The sequence below is a fragment of the Anolis sagrei genome, chromosome 4, assembly GCF_037176765.1.
Source record: "Anolis sagrei isolate rAnoSag1 chromosome 4, rAnoSag1.mat, whole genome shotgun sequence".
NCBI lineage: Eukaryota > Metazoa > Chordata > Lepidosauria > Squamata > Dactyloidae > Anolis > Anolis sagrei.
In genome coordinates, this window is record NC_090024.1 from 54,117,590 (window position 1) to 54,136,763 (window position 19,174).

Here is a 19,174-nt window from a genome sequence, read left to right on the forward strand (position 1 = left end):
CAAAACGAAAATGTTAACAAAAAATGTAAACAAAGAAGGAAAGGAAAAAATTCATAAAAACACAGGAATAGAAATAGTCAAACAAATAAAATACCTAGGCATTGTGATTTCCGCTTCCAACAGACACTTGTTTAAAGAAAACTATGAAAAACTCTGGGGTGTGATCAAGAAGAAGTTAAAAACTTGGAAATACCTAAACCTATCCCTATTAGGGAAAATAGCAGCGATTAAAATGAGCGTGCTGCCAAAGCTAATATTTTTATTCCAAATGATCCCAATTATCAAAACGGATGTAACCTTTAAAACATGGAATAGGGACATTCAAAACTTTATTTGGGAGGGTAAAAAACACAGGATAAGTTTCCAGAACCTTACAGACGCAAGACAAAGAGGAGGTCTGGCACTCCCAGACTTACAGGCATACCACGAAGCGGCCGCCCTAACATGGACCAAAATATGGGCCACACTAGAACAAAAAAAAATCTTAGCCCTAGAAGGGCACGATATTAGGAGGGGATGGCACGCATACCTGTGGTATGAAAAGGCGACCATAGAAAAGAACTTTACAAATCATTATATAAGATCTGCGCTATTAAAAACATGGAATAAATATAAAAAATATTTTTATCAAAAAATACCAACATGGATTTCACCAATAGAGGCATTCCATAAAAGGGAAATCCCCAGAAGTAAGTGGCTTACTTATAAGCAACTGCTTACAAGGAACAACGGCAAGTGGGAACTGAGGTCTCTGGAAGAACTAAAAAAGGAAGACAATGAAATGACCTGGCTCCACCACTTACAGATTAAAGAGCGCTTCAAGATTGATTTAACATCCGGTTTCAACGAAACAAATACATGCTGGGATATTATCATGAAAAAGGACCAAAAATCTATCAAAATATTATACCAGAAATTATTAGAATGGAAAAACGAAAAAGAACTGATCAAAGCCAACATGACCAAATGGGCCAAAGACATCGGTCACACAATATTATTTAATGAATGGGAACAAGTATGGAAGAACAAGTTAAAACTTATAAAGGCTTCCAACATAATTGAAAACTGGTACAAGATGTTTTACAGGTGGCACCTAACACCAATGCAACTTGCCAAATTTAATAAAAAAAATAAGGGAACTTGTTGGAAGTGTAAAAAAGAAAATGGAACCTACTACCATCAATTCTGGCTATGCAAAGAAGTTAAAAAATTCTGGCAGATGGTGCACAAGCACGCCCAAAATATTTTGCATACTAAATTCGATCTGAAACCAGAATTCTATTTATTGAATATAATGAACATAAATTTTAAAAAAAATCAAGAAAGAGTGTTCCTTCACCTATCTGCAGCAGCGAGAATCCTAATCGCAAGGAAATGGAAAGATAAGGAAGTACCGAGCAAAGAGGAGTGGTTTGAAAAAATGATAGAAATCAAGAACTTGGACAAATTCTCACACATCCTAGGAAACGAGGACCGAAGCAAACAGCTAAACTGGAAAGATTTGGAAGAGTATTTTAAGAAACAGATTAAACTAGATATATGAGAAATATAAAAGGACACTTTGCAAATAAGTAAAAGAACTTAGAAGAAGGAAAAAAAAAACCCATGGATAATGAAGATACTTCCCTGCAGACCGAACGGGAGTCAAACGACTGACACTTCCCCCTCCTTCCCCTTCTCCATTCCCAGACCCTCCCCCCCTTGCCTATCCCTGACCCTCCCCCACACCACTACCCACCTACCTTCTTTCTTCCCACCCTTTCCTATCCACTTATTGTTCCCACACTTTCACTGTATTAAGAAAAATTTATAAAAATTTAATAAAAATAAAAACAGCAAGAGTTTAATGTGCATTTGAATTATTGTGTCTGCTGTGTCTATTCTGCCATAAAGTGATAAGTTTTGAGTGTGCCAATAACTGCCTTGATATTTGGTTGCTCTATATGTTGTTGTAATATGCTATTTGCTGCATCTTATTGAAATTCCATTGTTATATTGCTTGCCCTATCTGTAATTTCGCATTGGTACACTGACTGCTTTATTATTGCATTGCTATATTGCTTGCTCTTTGTGCTTAAGATTGCATTTTCATATTGTGTGTTCTATTGACTGTTGGTTATTGATATACTGATTGCTTTACTTGTCATTTTACCTGTATTGCTATACTGTTTGGGCAATTTGCTGTCATGGCTCACACCTCGGGCTCCCCAAAGTCTGAAGGTAAAGCCTATAGCCTCCATTCCCAGGATTCTAGACACCCATCTCACAAAGTCTTAGATGCGCTTTTACAGCAAGAATCTCTGCTTACAGATAAGCTTGAAAGCGTATGGCTTTCTATTGTCGACCTCAATAGCCGGTTACAGCGTTCTGAGGATTTAGAGAAATCTCAGGACATCAGAACAGAGCTTAGGGTTTTGATTAATAAGTGGAGAGGTTTAGTTGATGACACCATTCAGTTGCTCAGTAAAATAAACAACCAGGATGCAGATGCTAGGGCAATTCAGTTTTTGAACACTGTTAAGCGTAGGGAAGTTAGCTATGCTCATTTGTTTCATGCAGCCGACTTTGATCCCTCCCCCAGAAGGGACAAAGATGGTCAAGCTTCGCCAGCTGGTAGTGTGATCCCTGTGTTCCTTAAGCATTCCCCAAAGGCTTTAAGTGCACAGAGCAGTCAGGGAGGTACTTCTGGCCAAAGCAAGCACAGCCACACCAGCAGGAAGCATAGCAGCAGACATGGCTCCGCGTCAGGGTCTTCCGTCAGTAGGAGCAGCTCCTCATCGATGGCGGCCCTTTACAACAAAGAAGCCAAGCGGATGGAGCTGCAGGAAAAAATCCTTGAAGCCGAAGCTGAGGCAGCAGCAGCTGATCTAGGCCTGGGCTTAGAGCGGGCTCAGATTGGACTCCAGGCTGAACAAGCTGAGTTAGAGGCAAAGCAGAAGTTGTCGCAAACCGAGTTAGAGGCAAAGCAGAAGTTGTCACAAACCGAGTTAGAGGCAAAGCAGAAGTTGTCGCAAACCAAGTTAGAGGCAAAGCAGAAGTTGTCGCAAACCGAGTGAGAGACAAAGTTAAAGTTAATGTGCATCCAACAGGAGGCAGCTCAAAAAAAGGTCTGTGCCAACATCCTGGTGAAGGCGCTGCAGGGAGAGCTGTCTCAGGAAAACGTCAACTGTTTACCAACACCACCAACCACGCCTCTTCTGCCAGCCCACGTTGGCTTCCAAGATGACAAGCTGGTGCAGGTGGACAGCGACATCATGCCACACAGGCAGGTCGAGCAATTCAGGGCCAGGAGCCCACAGCCACCAACTCAGGCAGCGAGGCCCAGCTTGAATACCAGGGTTTTGCCAATACCTGAGACCACAGGTGTTCCTCTAAAGGGACCTTACAGGTTCGAGAGAAACTTCACCTTTACCCCTGACCAAACTCCCCTTCCGTTTCTTCAGACTCCTCAGTCGCAACTTGAGTCTTTGTTCAAGAACCCGAAGAAGGATTTGAGGGACAAAGGTGTGGAGAAATTCTCTGACCAGCCAGAAGATTTCCTACTTTGGAAGAAGACCTTTCAACATGCCATACAGAGTTTAAGACTCACCTCTGAGGAACAATTGACTCTTATAATTGCCTGGCTCAGTCCAGTATCAGCTCAGCAGGTGAGAAGAATTTTCTCAGCTCTCATCGACCAACCAGACAGAGCATTGGACACTGCATGGACGAGAATTGACCAGTGCTACGGGTGAAGCACCCAAATCGAAGCCTCGCTGATGGACAGACTTCATAAGTTCCCAGTGCTCAAACCTAAGGACTTTAAACAGCTTTGGGACCTGTCAGACTTATTGATTGAGCTCCAGTCAGCCAAGGGAAACCCACAGCTTCCAGGGTTTGCCTGCCTGGACCAACACTTGTCCCAAACCACCATCACTCAGAAACTGCCGTACTCCTTGCAAGAAGAGTGGGGTAGAGAAGTCTTCAGATTCAAGCAGGCCAATCATCAGGTCTACCCACTGTTCACCCATCTTGTAGACTTTGTTACAAATGCAGCAATGCAACTCAATGATCCACAAACGGGATTTCCAACTCTTTATGGGACCCCAAGGCCCATCAAAGATCCTAAGAAACTGCAAAGGACAGTGGTGCTAAGAGAAACATCGCCGTCAAGTCCACAGAGACCAACTCATCTCCAGCTGACGCAAAGTAGCTTGGCATCCAAGAGATGAAACTCTGCATGATGTGGCAACAAGTGATAGGAAAAGAGTCATCTAGTAAATTTTATGCTAACCAGTTGTAGACCTAGACCATCATACACTTTGGATAAAATTCTAATGGCTTGGTAATTGAAGTGGTATGTGGTCTTAAGATGACCATGGATATTAAATTAATTATGAAGTACCTGGACAATTTGTTTATTAGTCCCTGTTGGCATTCTGTGCTCTTGATATCTTCAAGCAAACAAATAAATTTTTGAAAACCTTGGTTTAAAAATACAAACACCTTTAATTGAATGAAAGCATGGCACCACAACTACTATAAAATAATGTTAAGTTGGCTCTACTAGTCTGACACTAAACACACTTGGGAAGAAGCAAGCACATTTAGTAGCAAAAAAATAATATATTTCAAAATAAAAACAATGATATGAACAGACCCACCCCTTAGCTATATGAGTTCATTTTAAATACAAATAAACCTCCTACAAAATAATGTATATATTTCACAAGATAAATACAAGCCAGATAGAACAAGATACATTATGTGAATGCATAGAAGAACACATCTGGTTTCAGGCCTGTAATTTTTACTGTAGTTGACATGTGTCACTCTCAAACACCCATCTACTATAGGGTGCGCCCCTTTTGAAATAATTACTGAGGTTTTTTTTGTTTATTTTAGTAAAGAAGTTAAAGAAAACTCTTTATTTGGTTCTGTAGAATCATCTGACTGTTTTATTGTTTCTACTTACTTTGGTTGGTCTTAATATCTGACTCTGTATACCACCAGGAGAATCCTTACAGAAAAAAGCATACAAAGAAACCTATAAAGAGGCTACCGTTTGTAACTGTTTGTAAAGGAGCCACCACTTTGTAAGGACTTACTAAATTGATAACACAACTAATGCTTGTAATATTGAATTGGTCTTTCTTCAATGTGTAGCATGGCTTAGCTTGAAAGAATTTGTAACAGAGACTTGGGTTTAGAAGAAACTGTAACAAATTTATTGAAGTATGGAAGAAGCTTGATGGTTTCAATGATTCTTAACTCTTAGAGGCACATATCTTCAAAGGTTACATTTATAACATTTCATAAAATAACTCTTAAGATGACTATTCCTTCCACTAAACAGGTTTCAAATTTATTTTCCTTTAAAATTTGTTTCTTTCTTTAACAGATTACTTCAGGTACAAACTTACCCTTTCCTTATGTTGTTTCTGTTGCAGTAAAGATTCTTATTAGGGTTCTCCCCCCTTTTGCTCATACACTAACTAATAATATAAATAAGTCAGCTCGACCTATCTAAACTACTCAGGCTAAAAGCCAAAACCTTCCTGATTCTCAACTCAGTAGAATCAGCCTTTCCCTGTAGTTCTTAGACTACAGACTACCTTTCTGGTTCTCAACACACCACAGAATCAGCCTTCCCTGTAGTTCACTGACTACAGAGTAACCATTTTAAAATGGCTGTCCTGCCAAGTGGCAGTTGGCTCCACCCCTTTTTCCATGGCAACCTAGCTCAAAGTAAGTTCAGCTGGCTACCATCCCCCAAAGTTATGCTAGTTTAAATACTTACCCTTTTAAACACCTATCTATTATTATACATAACTGTAGATTAAAACTCACACTTCACCACAAAGCCATTGTGCAGTTACTCTGCTTCATTCAGAGAATGTACAGAGAATTCAGATGCCATTTCAATTAATCACTAATTCTGCTATGTTTATGCACAGGAAATAGTTAGTCACCACTTCTTCCTAACCGGGAAGAAAATCTATTAAGATAGGAAAGGGAGAAGGTCTGTATCTTGTCTTTTAACTGGTTGCACCAGCAGCTTACTGTTTTGAAGATTCACAGAGAGGAGGCCATCCACAAACATCTTCATCCTCAAACTCCAGATCTCCCATCAGATGGCTGTTTGACTTATCTGAGAGTTCATACAGCCAGACAAAGAACCAGAATGTCAGGTTGTAAAAGGGGGGTCACAGGCCAATAGGTAAAAGTCTCATACTCGGAACCCATTGGCTTCTTAGGATAAGGACTGGAATGTTCTTTTGTTCTCTCAGAGACCATTGTCCGAACATTCCAGCCAGTCCATGAACATACATATGTTCATGCATCTACTGAATATATATCTTGAAATGGTGCAGTCACAAGCAAACAGAAATCCATGAACTCCTAGGTATAGTGGGGGTTGTACCTCCCAAAATTTTCCAGAAGACAGAACTCGGAGAAAGGCACTTCCAAGAGCAAGAAGGAGGGACAGATCTCTATAATATCATAATAACATAGGCATTTTTGAAGTAGCTGGTTGAGAGAGTTCTAACCCTTTCAAAGCAATGGCCGACCAATCTTCCTATGCCTGTTGGACTCCTACATCTTTTGAAACCTGCATGACACTTAGCCAGATGAAGAACTCTCTATCAGTCTGTCTTCAGAGTCTGTAAAAATTCCTCTGCTGTACTATCTGCTTTGTACACTTTTTAAAGGAATCCTAGAAGAAGAAAAGGGGAAGGATAGTCAGTTGGGGAACAGTCTGATTTCCACTGCTTTTTATTTTGGTACAAGCCTTGTGTCTAATCAGTATCACATCTGTGGTAGATAGTATTCTTATCTATGTCCCTGCTGAAGAGCTGCTTTATTGGTTATGGAGAGACAAATGTAATAGTTAACAAGTGCAACAGATTTTTTTTAAACAAAAATAGGATTGATGGTACCAACAGCACCAATAGATGAAATGAATATGTGATATTTACCCCCAAAAATTTACCTTTAGACATACCAAACAGCTTTACATTGAGTCAGACAATTGATTCATCTAACTCAGTGTTGCCAACTTGGGATGGATAGAGTATTCAAAAGTATTCTGTAAAAGCAAAAAGAAAAACCCACCCATATTGTTCAAGTGCCAAGAAGCCTGATAAGAAGAATTCTGGACTCATGAAAATGTCCACAGTTCAGGCCTTATTCACACACACACACACACACACACACACACACACACACACACATTTTGTACAGAAAATAGCATTTATCTGATCAGAAAAAAATGTCTGTGTAAAATATTATTTCACACAAAAAATGGTGTAGAAAATGCTGTACTTTTGGATTTACTGTGCACAATGTGTGCACATGACTGATTTGCAGCAAAAGCATCATGTTCTGCATAGTAATAACATTTTCAGTGCCGGGAAAATATTTCTGCATACATTTTTTTTTAAAAAAATGGTCTGCACATAAAATGCTGTTTTCTATTCAAGCTGTTCAGCAAATCACCACATCTGAATTTTGTGCAGAATAAATCCTGAATTAGTAATGGGCATAAATCTTTTGAAGAGTTTCTCAAATTTGGAAGAAAATTGTTTAAATTGCTTGTTTCTTTCAAGAAGGAGCCTAGTGAATAATTATATTGCTACTGTCTACACTGATGAGCAGAGGCTTCCCAGGGTTTTAACCAGAAGCTACTCTCTATTTCTTCCTATCTGGAGATGCTGGAGAATGAAGCTCACATTTTCTGCATGCAAAACATGTGATCTATGACCCTTCATACAAAGTAGTAACAGGTAATTTTTTTGTTGTTTGTTCTCTCTTCCAATGTTTGGTAAGCTTGAGTTAGTTCAGTTGTTTAGTCAACACAGAGTCTTAATATGCTGCAGAAGGGAGGAATGGGAGAGCTATAAAGAACTGGGATTAAACTATGAAGGAAGACAAAAGTATAGGCTGTCTTTTCTTGCTTAACTACATAAGAGTCTTATCTTTCAAGAGGTAGGAGTTGAATTGTTCAGGCTCCTAGTGAGTGTGAATATCTGGAGTCCCGAGAATATGTAGTTGTAACGTTTCTGAGAAAACAAGTGTTATCAAAAAGCTTTTTATTTCTTGCTTTTGTTATTTGTGCAACTTTCTCCCTTTCGCCAGAAATAGCTTTGTTTTCATTAGCGAAGTTCCTACACCTATGCTATACTCTCGAGTCTTTTAGATGAAGATAAAATGCTAGAGTTAGAGGTAATTGTTGTGTGCGTCAAGTAAGTCTTGACTTATGGTATTGGCTTATGGCAATCCTGAGTAGAATCTATCATAGGGGTTTTTTTAGTGAAAATTCTTCAGAGGGGACTTTCAACTATTTCAGCTGAAAGTACGCAACTTGCCCAAAGTGACCCTGTGGGTTTTCATGGCCACATGTGGATCTGAATCCTAGTTTCTTAGTCCAACATTCAAACCACTGCATCACACCAGTACTCTATCAGATTAGAAGTAACAACAGTTATCAGCACCACTGTCTCCCCTATTGTGGTACTGCAGAAAATTGTTCTTCTGAAATTATCAGCCGTACTGGAATCAAATCTCCTGTCCCCTATTACCAATGAAGGAATCTCTACCGTGCCTGGCACAGCCATCTGCCTGCTGCACCCCATATTTGGCCCCCAATCCCTCTCCCCATCTCACTCCACATTCCCTCTCTCTAGCCCCGCTACTTCAGGCTTGCATGCCTGCTGCACCCCAGATTTAGCCCCCAGCCCTTCTCTGCCACATCCCTCTGCTCCAGGCCCCCCTGCCTGGTTTTTGCTCCCTCTCCTCTCCTCTCTACCAGAACCACATATGATCTTCACACAGAAAAGCAATTATTCAGAAAACATACATACAGTAACTTAATGTAAATGATATATGTACATGTCTCAAAGTGTAGTGTCTTTTAATAAATTCAGTCCCAAAAATGGAATAATAAGAACACTTCATAAAAGGATACTAGGAAAAATATGAATGAAAGAACCGCAAGTTCATGTCTCCCAATATCTCTATCTCATTAAAATTTATGTCACTTAGAAATTGCTCTGCCTGAATTTGTTGAATCAAACATTTAATTATTTTTTCTATTCCTCCAGATGCATCTTTTAAATTTTCCCTTCAGACATTCCAAAGGTCATAGACATCCATGCTCCAAATTCATTCTTTGAGCAGATAAGCACCTGATCTGAGATGATAAATTTGTCTTCATTTGAGAGTTTGGTCATGAAAAGGGTCTGAGATCAGTCTTTCTCATTCTTTTGAGACTACAGCACTTGCAATATTTATTTATTTATTTGCTTTATTTCTATACCACATATTTCAGCCCAGACAGGATGTAGAGGTAAAAAGGAGAGCAACGTTGTTATGCTGAAACCACTTCATTAACAAAAATAGTAGATCAAATGAATGATTCTGTGTTGCCTGATAAAATTATGACCTTTTGCATTCATGGTACTGTAGAAAGCCATGAATGCTCCGTGGGTTTTGTATCACAATTAATTGCCATGCAGGTTTCCATGAATGCACACATCTTGCTGCTATGCTGAGAGGGTGGGAACCTACACAATTAATAAAAAAGCACAGGAATTCCAAATATAACAGTTAGGATTTACCATGCTATGCTTGGTGGTGAAGTAGCTGATAGGTTAAAAAATGAAAGCTACTACAAGATTAGGAGTGTTGAGTTGAAAACACAATGTTCAAGAGCAAACCTTTAAGAATGAAGTTGGATGAAACTCAGAGTGATGAGTTAATAGCTTTAAAAGCAGAGATATGGTTGGCTAACTAGTTTCCATTAGAAGTTTGTCTTTAATGGGATACAGTCTAATTTTCTTTTTTATTCTACCCAAACTACACAGGACTCTAACTTCACAAAAATGCCAATCTATAGTAAATATTTTAGGGTTTCTTTTCCCATTTTATTTTGAAGTTGATTCCTACAAATATAAAGTGTGAACACAATAACTACGTATATCTGAAAAATGTTACAATATAGAGAGTGAAATATATTAAGGTATCACAATTCATTACAGTTTCCTGTTCAATATTCACTTGGAGACAAACCCAAAACATCTCTATGAAACATGAAATTGCAGACTATGATTCTTGGAATAAGGCCACCGATATAGCAACAGAATACATTTACTAGAAATTAAATATTTAAATAGGCAGGATTTTGTTTATTTTATTGATGCACCATGACTTAAATAAACATTTTCAACCATGGGTGCATCTACACTATAGACTGATGCATTTTGACACCACTTTAACTGCTATGGCCCAATGCTATGGAATCCTGGAGTTGTAGTTTTGTGCAGCACCAATATTCTTTCTCAAGGAAGGTTACAGATCTTGTAAAACTACAACTCCCAGAATTCCATAGTCTTGAGTCATAAAATCTATAGCAGGGGTCCTTAAACTTTCTAAAGAGAGGGCCAGGTCACAGTCCCTCAAACTGTTGGAGGGTCGGATTATAATTTGAAAAATAATAATAATTTGAATTCGTGTGCACACTGCACAATTTTATTTGTAGTACAAACACTTAAAAACAATACAATAATTAAAATGAAGAACAATTTTAACAAATATAAACTTATTAGTATTTCAATGGAAAGTGTGGGCCTGTTTTTGGCTGATGAGATAGGATTGTTGTTGTTGTTGTTGCTGTCGTGTGCTTTCAGGTCATTTCAGACTTAGGTTGACCCTGAGTGAGGCCGGGTAAATGACCTTGGAGGGCCGTATCTGGCTCTCGGGCTTTAGTTTGAGGACCCCTGATCTACAGCATAGCACCAGCCTGCATTACTAACTAGGAATACTTCTACCAACTTAATGGATATTTTTAACAACTTCATTAACAGCAAGTAGAGCTACTAGACTGCATAAAAAGGCATGGTAGAGTATGTGCTGGTAGAGTATGTGCAATGGCTAAGTGTCTACAGAGGGTAAAGTTATAATGAACATCCCAACAATCTCCAAAGAAATAAAAAAAAACGGATGGAAACAGAACCAGACAAGAAAAGTTTTTTTAATCAATATATATTGATTTCCTTATCATTGAGGGTACTTCAACACAGGATGAAAATCCGTGCCTCACAAGCCCCCAAACCCCAAGCTTTCCTGGGGAGGGTGCCTACATGCCATCCTGATTACAATTGGGATGGCATGCAGCCACCCTGAAGCGCCACAAATCTACCCCTAAAAATAAGGTGAAACTTACCTGGTCACCATAATTTTGCTCCGCATGCCCTAAAGGCATGAGGAAATGACACCCCAGGAGACTGGGAGAGGGTAATCTTTCTCAGCCCCCATCTCTTGGCATGTCATTTCCTCATGCTTGGAGGGCATGAAGAGGAAAGTTAAGGCAGCCAGGTGAGTTTAACTTTATTTTTAGGGGTACATTTTGGGTTTGGGGGAAGATGGTGAGTACCCTCTTGAAATACTGAGATGCCTGTGTGGATCAGGCCTGGGAGTTGAATGATGTGGTTCCAGGGCCCAATCCACACAGGGCTCATGCCTGGTAAGACCTGGATCTTACCTTTAGATTCAGATATTACCAGGTGTTTAATTTATTTAGAATTTATTAGATTTTACCGAAACCATTGTCTGGATGCCTCCGGTAAACTGAGACAGATCACGCATTATGAGTATGTCTGGATAGGCCCTGTATATAATTTCTGCACTCTCTAGAAACAAAGAGCATTAAATCAAGGGGACGTATAGTTGCAAATCATACAGAGATTGTTATTGAACTTTCTTTAGTCCATGCGAGCCAGTAGTTTATATTCGGCCAACTGTAAGGATTGTACTGTCATGATGACACCAAATTCCTATATTATCTCCTGTATAAGTGTAAGAAACTTAACTGTTCACAAACTCACAACTCGGTTTAATGAAAGTACTGAGTGTTTTTGACAAAGATCCAAATTCTTTCTTCACAGCCTATTTAAACACATAATAAACATATAATGCTGAGACTTTTCCTGTTTAGTATCATAGACTGTTATTCCATTATAACCTCTCCCCCCTTTCCCAACGTATTCAGAAGTACTTGTAGAAAATATGTGGCAAACAAGGGACCAGGTATTGTATTGAGTTCTAAATCAGATTTAATAAGGGAGCTTTGTGTTACCAGTGAATTCACAAGGGACTGCTATAAATATGCTCATATGCAAACATTTATTGAGACAAAACCAGAGCAAATATTGAAATGTCCTCTTCTGTACAAACTACCTGCAGTTGTATCTTGTCATCCTACTCATAGTCAAGAGTTTAATCAATTTTGTATTCACTATTCATATATGTAGCATTTTGTGAAGTGTGCATTATTTTCAAAGTTTTCTTCTTTTAATAGAAAGAGATGGCTTAAACTCGTAAGAAGCAAAACAAGAAGCTATAAATAAGCTTATTCTGATAAGTTATTTTCATGTCATTGCTATTAATAGAGCATTGCTGATATATGCAGTGAACTTCCACAATCAAAAGAAATGGTGATAGGTGGACTTATTTTTAAACACGAACATGCTATTTGAAATAGACAAAGTCTGACATATTATTGGAATTTCAAAAGCCATATTCAAATTATATTCTGGAACCAGTTGATCAGTCACTGAAAACTTGTGACATGTTAATATTAAACAATGAAATAAATTGGTATAATTTGTTACAATGTTGCACTGCCCTGGTAGTTCTGAAACAAACAGCCTGGAAACCAATATTTACCAGTACCTCTGAATTAATTAAGGAGCATCTGATGAAAGAGAACTTGATATTTGAAAACATCTTATCATCTTATCTTAAAAACATCTTTAAGGCATTACCAGTTTCTATTTTTCCCTTTTTATACAGCTACATTCCCAAGAATTTATCATATTCGTGTACTTCAGTTACAACTCCAGTATTGATGTGTGGTTGAAGGCTTTCATAGCTGGAATCATTGGGTTGCTGTGAGTTTTCCGGTCTGTATGGCCATGCTCCAGAAGCATTCTCTCCTGATATCTTGCCCACATCAATGGCAGGCATCCTAAAAGGTTGTGAGAACACAGAAATGCAGGACCACTCTAACAACAACCATGTCAAGACTACACAGGGAAGCCACTGAAATCCAAAACCATGTGGACAATTTCAACAGAAAGGAGGAAACCATGAAAATGAACCAAATCTGGCTACCAGTATTTTAAAAAACTCTAAAATCAGGACAGTAAATAAAAAACAGCACTCAGAAAACATGGGAATCCCAGGCATGAAACAATCAGGGCTAGCTAACACCTCTCAACAAAGGATTTATCCAGGCAGGAAGCGGCCAGGCTTTGAAGTGGCAAGGCCATTCCATGCTAATAAAGGTGGCCAATTGCAACATTCCCACTTGCCTCAAATAGACAAGAGTTCTTTCTCTCACCCTAGACATTCCATAGATATCCAAACCCCTAGTTTCCAACAGACCCCTCAACCTCTGAGGATACCTGCCATAGATGTGGGCGAGAACACTTCTGGAACATGGCCATACAGCCTGGAAAACTCACAGCAACCCAACTCCAGTATTCTTTCCACGGGTTCTGTCTAACAATATTTGGCAAAGCAATAGAACCAGACTTTTTCACTGTTACTTCCAAATCCTAATGCCAGATTGCTGATTGCTGCCATGGTTAAAAACTTAAGGCTACAGCCCTAAATGATGTCACTAGGAATGAAGCTTCATGGAAATAGTAGGACTTCAGAATAGACATGGTAGTGTGCTTTGTATTTCTTAGAACCGCAAATGAAAAAACAGATAGGGTTTTTTTTTGCATGCAAAACAACAAGCAAGATAACAGCAGAGAATAATGGTAATTCTGAGCTTCAAATCTGTCTCTAGTCAAGTTTAAATAACCCCCACACATAGATTTTAATTTTGATTTCCAAATGGCATTGCTGGGGTGGGTTTCCAGGATTCATCTGGTGATATTTACCCTTAAGAAACTTCTTTCAACACTGCATAACATACCACAAGTGCTACTTAAATGATCCTAATATATATTCATAAAGTATGTCTGCTCATCGTATCCTTTCACAGCAGCCAGAGCAGACAGGTTTCTTAAATATGAGCTGAAATATTTCTGGTTGGAAGGAGAATGTTGTGATTTCTGAAAAAATCTGCAGCACCTCAAATGCCCATTACAAGCATATGAAGTTTATCAATGGGCAGGTAAGTGAGCAAAAGACATAGGCAGGAATAAAACACTGCCTCCTTTTTTCATCTAGCTAATCAACAATTCACAGTAAGTGACCACTATAGGTTTATTTGCATGACATCCACAAGAGCACGGAAACCCTGCTGCAGGTAAGGATAAGAGGAAACAAGACCCTCGACAATGCTAATGTTATTTGCATTACATCCACAAGAGCATGTAAATACTGCTGCAGGTAAGATAGGCAAAATCCAGACCTTCCACAATGGTAATGTTCACTAGTGACAGTCTGCACATCCTGGGGGTTATATAAGTCTGAGCTAAAATGTATAATTGCACACAGATTATGAACTGGGTGTAAAACCTTGCCAACAATGAGCCATCCCTGTCAGGCTCACGGATGACAACAATGCAGAAGGAAGCAGCCTCCCAGAGACTGAAGTGGAGGGAAAGTCAGAGAGATGATGTCATCACAAGGCCTGTATATATAATTGCCAGCGCGCCTCACGACACACACACGCAGGGGCACCCCTCTCCTCCGCACATCAAGGCATACCTTGGCACACTCTGTAATGAAATCCACGGTATCAATGAGGATTTCTGAGGCGGCCAAAAAGGAAAAAAAAAGAGCTTCCATTTCCCGAGTTGCTCATCTCAAGTTATCACTGCTCCAATCTCCTTTGAGCCCCACAGAAGGGATGTGACCCCACTTTGGGGGGTTTTCTGAGTGGAAACTCTGGTTTACAAAAGTCACACACAAAAGGAACCAACAGCAAGGAAGCAAAGGGTCCTAGTACTCAATGCGAGTACCCCATCCTCTATGTTTTAGTCATTTACACAAATCCTAAGGCAATGAATTCTCTGCAGCTTCATATTGGCAACAGGCTGAATCATATTGAGTGTGTCCCCATTCCTCCCTCCCCCCCCCAAAAAACCCCTTTTTACTGATATTGCAGCAGAGCACTTGGCTCTTGTTTTGGATGAGCAGCATCCTTCTCTGGGTTGTTGTAGGTTTTTCGGGCTGTATGGTCATGTTCTAGAAGCATTCTCTCCTGATGTTTCACCTGCATTTGTGGCAGGCATCCTCAAAGCTTGTGGGGTCTGTTGGAAACTATGCCTGCCACAGATGCAGGTGAAATGTCAGGAGAGAATGCTTCTAGAACATGGCCATACAGCCCGAAAAATGGCCATACAAACCTCACAACCTCTGAGGTTGCCTGCCACAGATGCAGGCAAAACGTCAGGAGAGAATGCTTCTGGAACATGGTCATAAAGCCCAAAATGGCCATACAGCCCTCACAACCTCTGAGGATGCCTGTCATCTGTGACAAAACGTCAGGAGAGGCAAAACGTCAGGAGAGAGTCCTTCCAGAACATGGCCATACAGCCCAAAAAATGGCCATACAGACCTCACAACCTCTGAGGATGCCTGCCATAGATGTAGGTGAAACGTCAGGAGAGAATGCTTCTGGAACATGGCCATACAGCCCAAAAATGGCCATACAGACCTCACAACCTCTGAGGTTGCCTGCCACAGATGCAGGTGAAACATAAGGAGAGAGTGCTTCCGGAACATGGCCATACAGCCCAAAAAATGGCTATACAGACCTCATTACCTCTGAGGATGCCTACCATAGATGCAGGTGAAACGTCAGGAGAGAATGCTACTAGAACATGGCCATACAGCTTGGAAAAACTACAACAACCCAGTAATTCTGGCCATGAAAGCTTTCAATAATACACTGAGCATCTTTCTCCTTCCCCTCCTTTCCCAAACTGAACATCACCCATTATGGAGACTTGAGCATCCTTGCCACAGACAGGGAAATATATATAGAGACAGTGTAGTAAAAGGAGGGCAAGGAAGTCAAGGCGAGGGGTGGCCTGAGGAGTGAAGGAATGGATGGGTGAAGGAAGGAAGGAAGGAAGGATGAAAGGATGATGGGGTGTCTACCTCCAGAAAAGCTCTGTGGGTCGCTGGGCTTCTCCGGCTCCTGGCTGCTGCTGCTCTTGCTGCTGCTGCCGCTCTCGCAACGGATCAGCTGATATTTACCTGTGAGGTAATGCACACTCTGTTAAGGTCACCAGGCACGCAACAGAAACAAGGAGACGGGGGGGGGGGGACCAGGGCAAGGCAAGCAGGGCAGCCCAGAGACCCCGCCGAGCGCGCCGCTTCGCCTCCTCCTCCTCCTCCTCCTCCTCCTCCTGCTGCTCTTACCGCTTCGGGGACCGAGCTTGAGGAAGATGCACCGCGCACCAGCAGCAGCAGCGGCGGCGGCGGCGGAGGAGACTCCTGCTGCTATTGCTGCCGCTGCAGCTCCTGGCACATGCTGCAGGTGTCATCGCCGAAATTGCCCTGCTTCAGAATGTACCCATGTTGGGCTTCTGCACATGCCCAGAGCCCCTCGGCGCGGCCCCAGCCAGCCTGTGCGCATGCCCGGTCCGCAAGTGAAGCTCAAGTGAAGCCGCCCGCCCGCCCGCCACTTGCCCGGCGTTTGGCGCGCGCGGACTGGAAGGGAGGGAGGGGCGAGGAGGAGTGGGTTTGTGTGAGTGTGTATATGTGTGGGCTTCCATTCACTTTGTCCGAAGAGCATCTTCGCCATGCAGGAGGAGGAGGAGGAGGAGAGGGGCGGAGGGAAGCTGGGGAGGACCTCTCCAGCAAAAGGATGACGTATTGCCAAAGCAGAAGGGAGGAGGGAGGAGGAGAAGGAGGAGGAAGAGGAGCCGAGCGAGCGAGACGAGGGCACCTGAGAGGAGAAGGGACGCGAGGCGCAAGGGCTGGAGGGACAGCCGAGGGCGGGGGCCAGGGCGGGGAGGAGGGGAGGGGAGAGGGAGCAAAAACCAGGCAGGGGGGCCTGGAGCAGAGGGATGTGGCAGAGAAGGGCTGGGGGCTAAATCTGGGGAACAGCAGGCATGCAAGCCTGAAGTAGCGGGGCTAGGGAGAGGGAGTGTGGGGTGAATATGGAGTATAACAGTAAGGGGTGAGGTACTGGGGGCCAAATATGGGGTGTAGCAGACATGCAAGCCTGAAGTAGAAGGGGGAGAGGGAGTGTGGAGTTAATATGGAGTATAACAGACAGGGGAGAGGGTTTGGGGGCCTAATATGGGGTGCAGCAGTCAGAAGTAACAAGGCTAGAGAGAGGGATTGTGGGGTGAATAGGGAGTATAACAGACAGGGATGAGGTGGGGAGAGGGATTGGGGGCCAAATATGGGGTGCAGCAGACATGCAAGCCTGAAGTAGAGGGGGGAGAGGGAGTGTGGGGTGAATATGGAATAAAACAGACAGGGGTGAGAGGGATTGGGGGCTAAATCTGGGGTGCAGCAGATATGCAAGCCTGAACTAGTGGGGCTAGGGAGAGAGGTTGTGGAGTATAACAGACAGGTGTGAGGTGGAAAGAGGGATTGGGGGCCAAATATGAGGTGCAGCAGGCATGCAGGGGAGGAGAGGGGAGAGGGAGTGTGGGGGTGAATATGGAATATAACGGGGGAGATGGAGAGAGAGAGAGATTGGGGGCTAAATCTGGGGTGCAGCAGACATGCAAGTCTGAAGTAAAGGAGGGGGATAGGGAGTGTGGGGTGAATATGGAGTGTAGCAGACAGAGGGGATGTGGGGAAGGGATTGAGGGCTAAATCTGGGGTGCAGCAGACATGCAAGCCTGAAGCAGAGCTGCGGGTAGAGGGACCTGGGGGGGGGGGGTTAAAGATTTGGAGTACCAGAAGGGAGAGCAGAAATTCGGGGGGGGGGGGGGTTAGATGGGGAGAGGGACAAAGTATTGAGCATAGCAGACAGGGAAGCAGAGGAGGGAGGGCGGTTGGGGGTTAATTTAGGCAGGGAAGTATGACCTGAATAGAAGAGAGAGGGGTTGGGGGCAAAGGACGGAATATACTAGATAGAGGATCCTGAAAAGGGCGGGGGGCAGCATGGGAGGAGAAATATGGGGTGTACTAGACATGTGGGAGGGGCTGGCTTGGGCTTGGCCCGGGAAGAGAAGAGCCGAGGTTGGGCGAGGACGGGCCTCGGCCCTTGCGGGGTCTCGGGGGCGGGAAAGGGGGGAATTCTAAGAAAAGGAATGGTGAGGACGGGGAGGGGGGCCTCCTCAGCTTCTGCTCGTCCGCCTGGGGGTTTCTCATGGGAGGAAGAGGAGACACCGCCCCTCCCCCCCCCCCCAAAACGTCACAGCTGCCCTTCGGAATGAAAAGGGAAACCGGGGTTGCTTTGTGTTCTGGGGGACCCTCCGCCGGAATGGCTGTGCGAGGCGCGGTGATGATGTCACCTCGTTTGGGATGAAGGCAGGCGGGCGGAGGGGAGGGGGCTCCCCGGGATTTCTCCTCGCTTCCCCCAAAAGGCGGCCCTGGGCCGGGAGAGACGCCTGCCTGCCTGCCTGTGGCTGCCTCCCTTGGCCGGCCATGGTTCCCCTCGCCCTCTTTGGGCCCCTTTGCTTTGCCGGGTTGTGCCTCGCTCTCTCTCCAAGTCCAGTGCCGTCCCTCTGGCTCAGACAGGTGGAGACTGTGGTGCGGTCCCTTTCCGCCGCCCTTAGTCGCCGCCCAACTAGGTCTCTCTCAATTCCCTGAGGAGACGTCCTCATTTGGCATGAATTGGGTTGGCATTGATAGACAAAGAACGGAATGAATGAATGAGAGGCAAAACAACAGCAAACTCCTTGCATGACGGGTGGCGGACATGTCTCTGGGATTTACATTGGTGGTGGTGGTGATCATCATGAAACCTCCCACAAGGATGGTAAAACATCTAAACATCCGGGCATCCCCTGGGCAACGTCCTTGCAGACGGCCAATTCTCTCACACCAGAAGCGACTTGCAGCTTCTCAAGTCGCTCCTGACACGGGAAAAAAATCATGATGATAATGATGATGATCATCACCACAGTCCCCACCAAACAACTCTTTGATCACAAAAGGAATTCTGTCCAAAATGGAACTCGGGAGTGTGTGCCAGAATTCAACTGGGGTCTCTTTTCTCTCTCACACAGACACAAGCCACTCCTGGTTTCCTCACCCTTCT

General features: G+C 42.9%; 1 protein-coding gene across 1 annotated transcript in view; it reads right to left on the bottom strand.

Moving 5' to 3' along the window:
• DTNA (dystrobrevin alpha) overlaps positions 1 to 16,124 on the bottom strand; it is a 267,832-nt gene extending 251,708 nt beyond the window's left edge. Inside the window, exon 1 of the mRNA XM_060775262.2 lies at positions 16,105 to 16,124. The gene's annotated coding sequence lies outside the window, so the exon portion shown is untranslated. The remainder of the gene's footprint in view (positions 1 to 16,104) is intronic.
• Between the last annotated feature and the right edge of the window lie 3,050 nt (positions 16,125 to 19,174).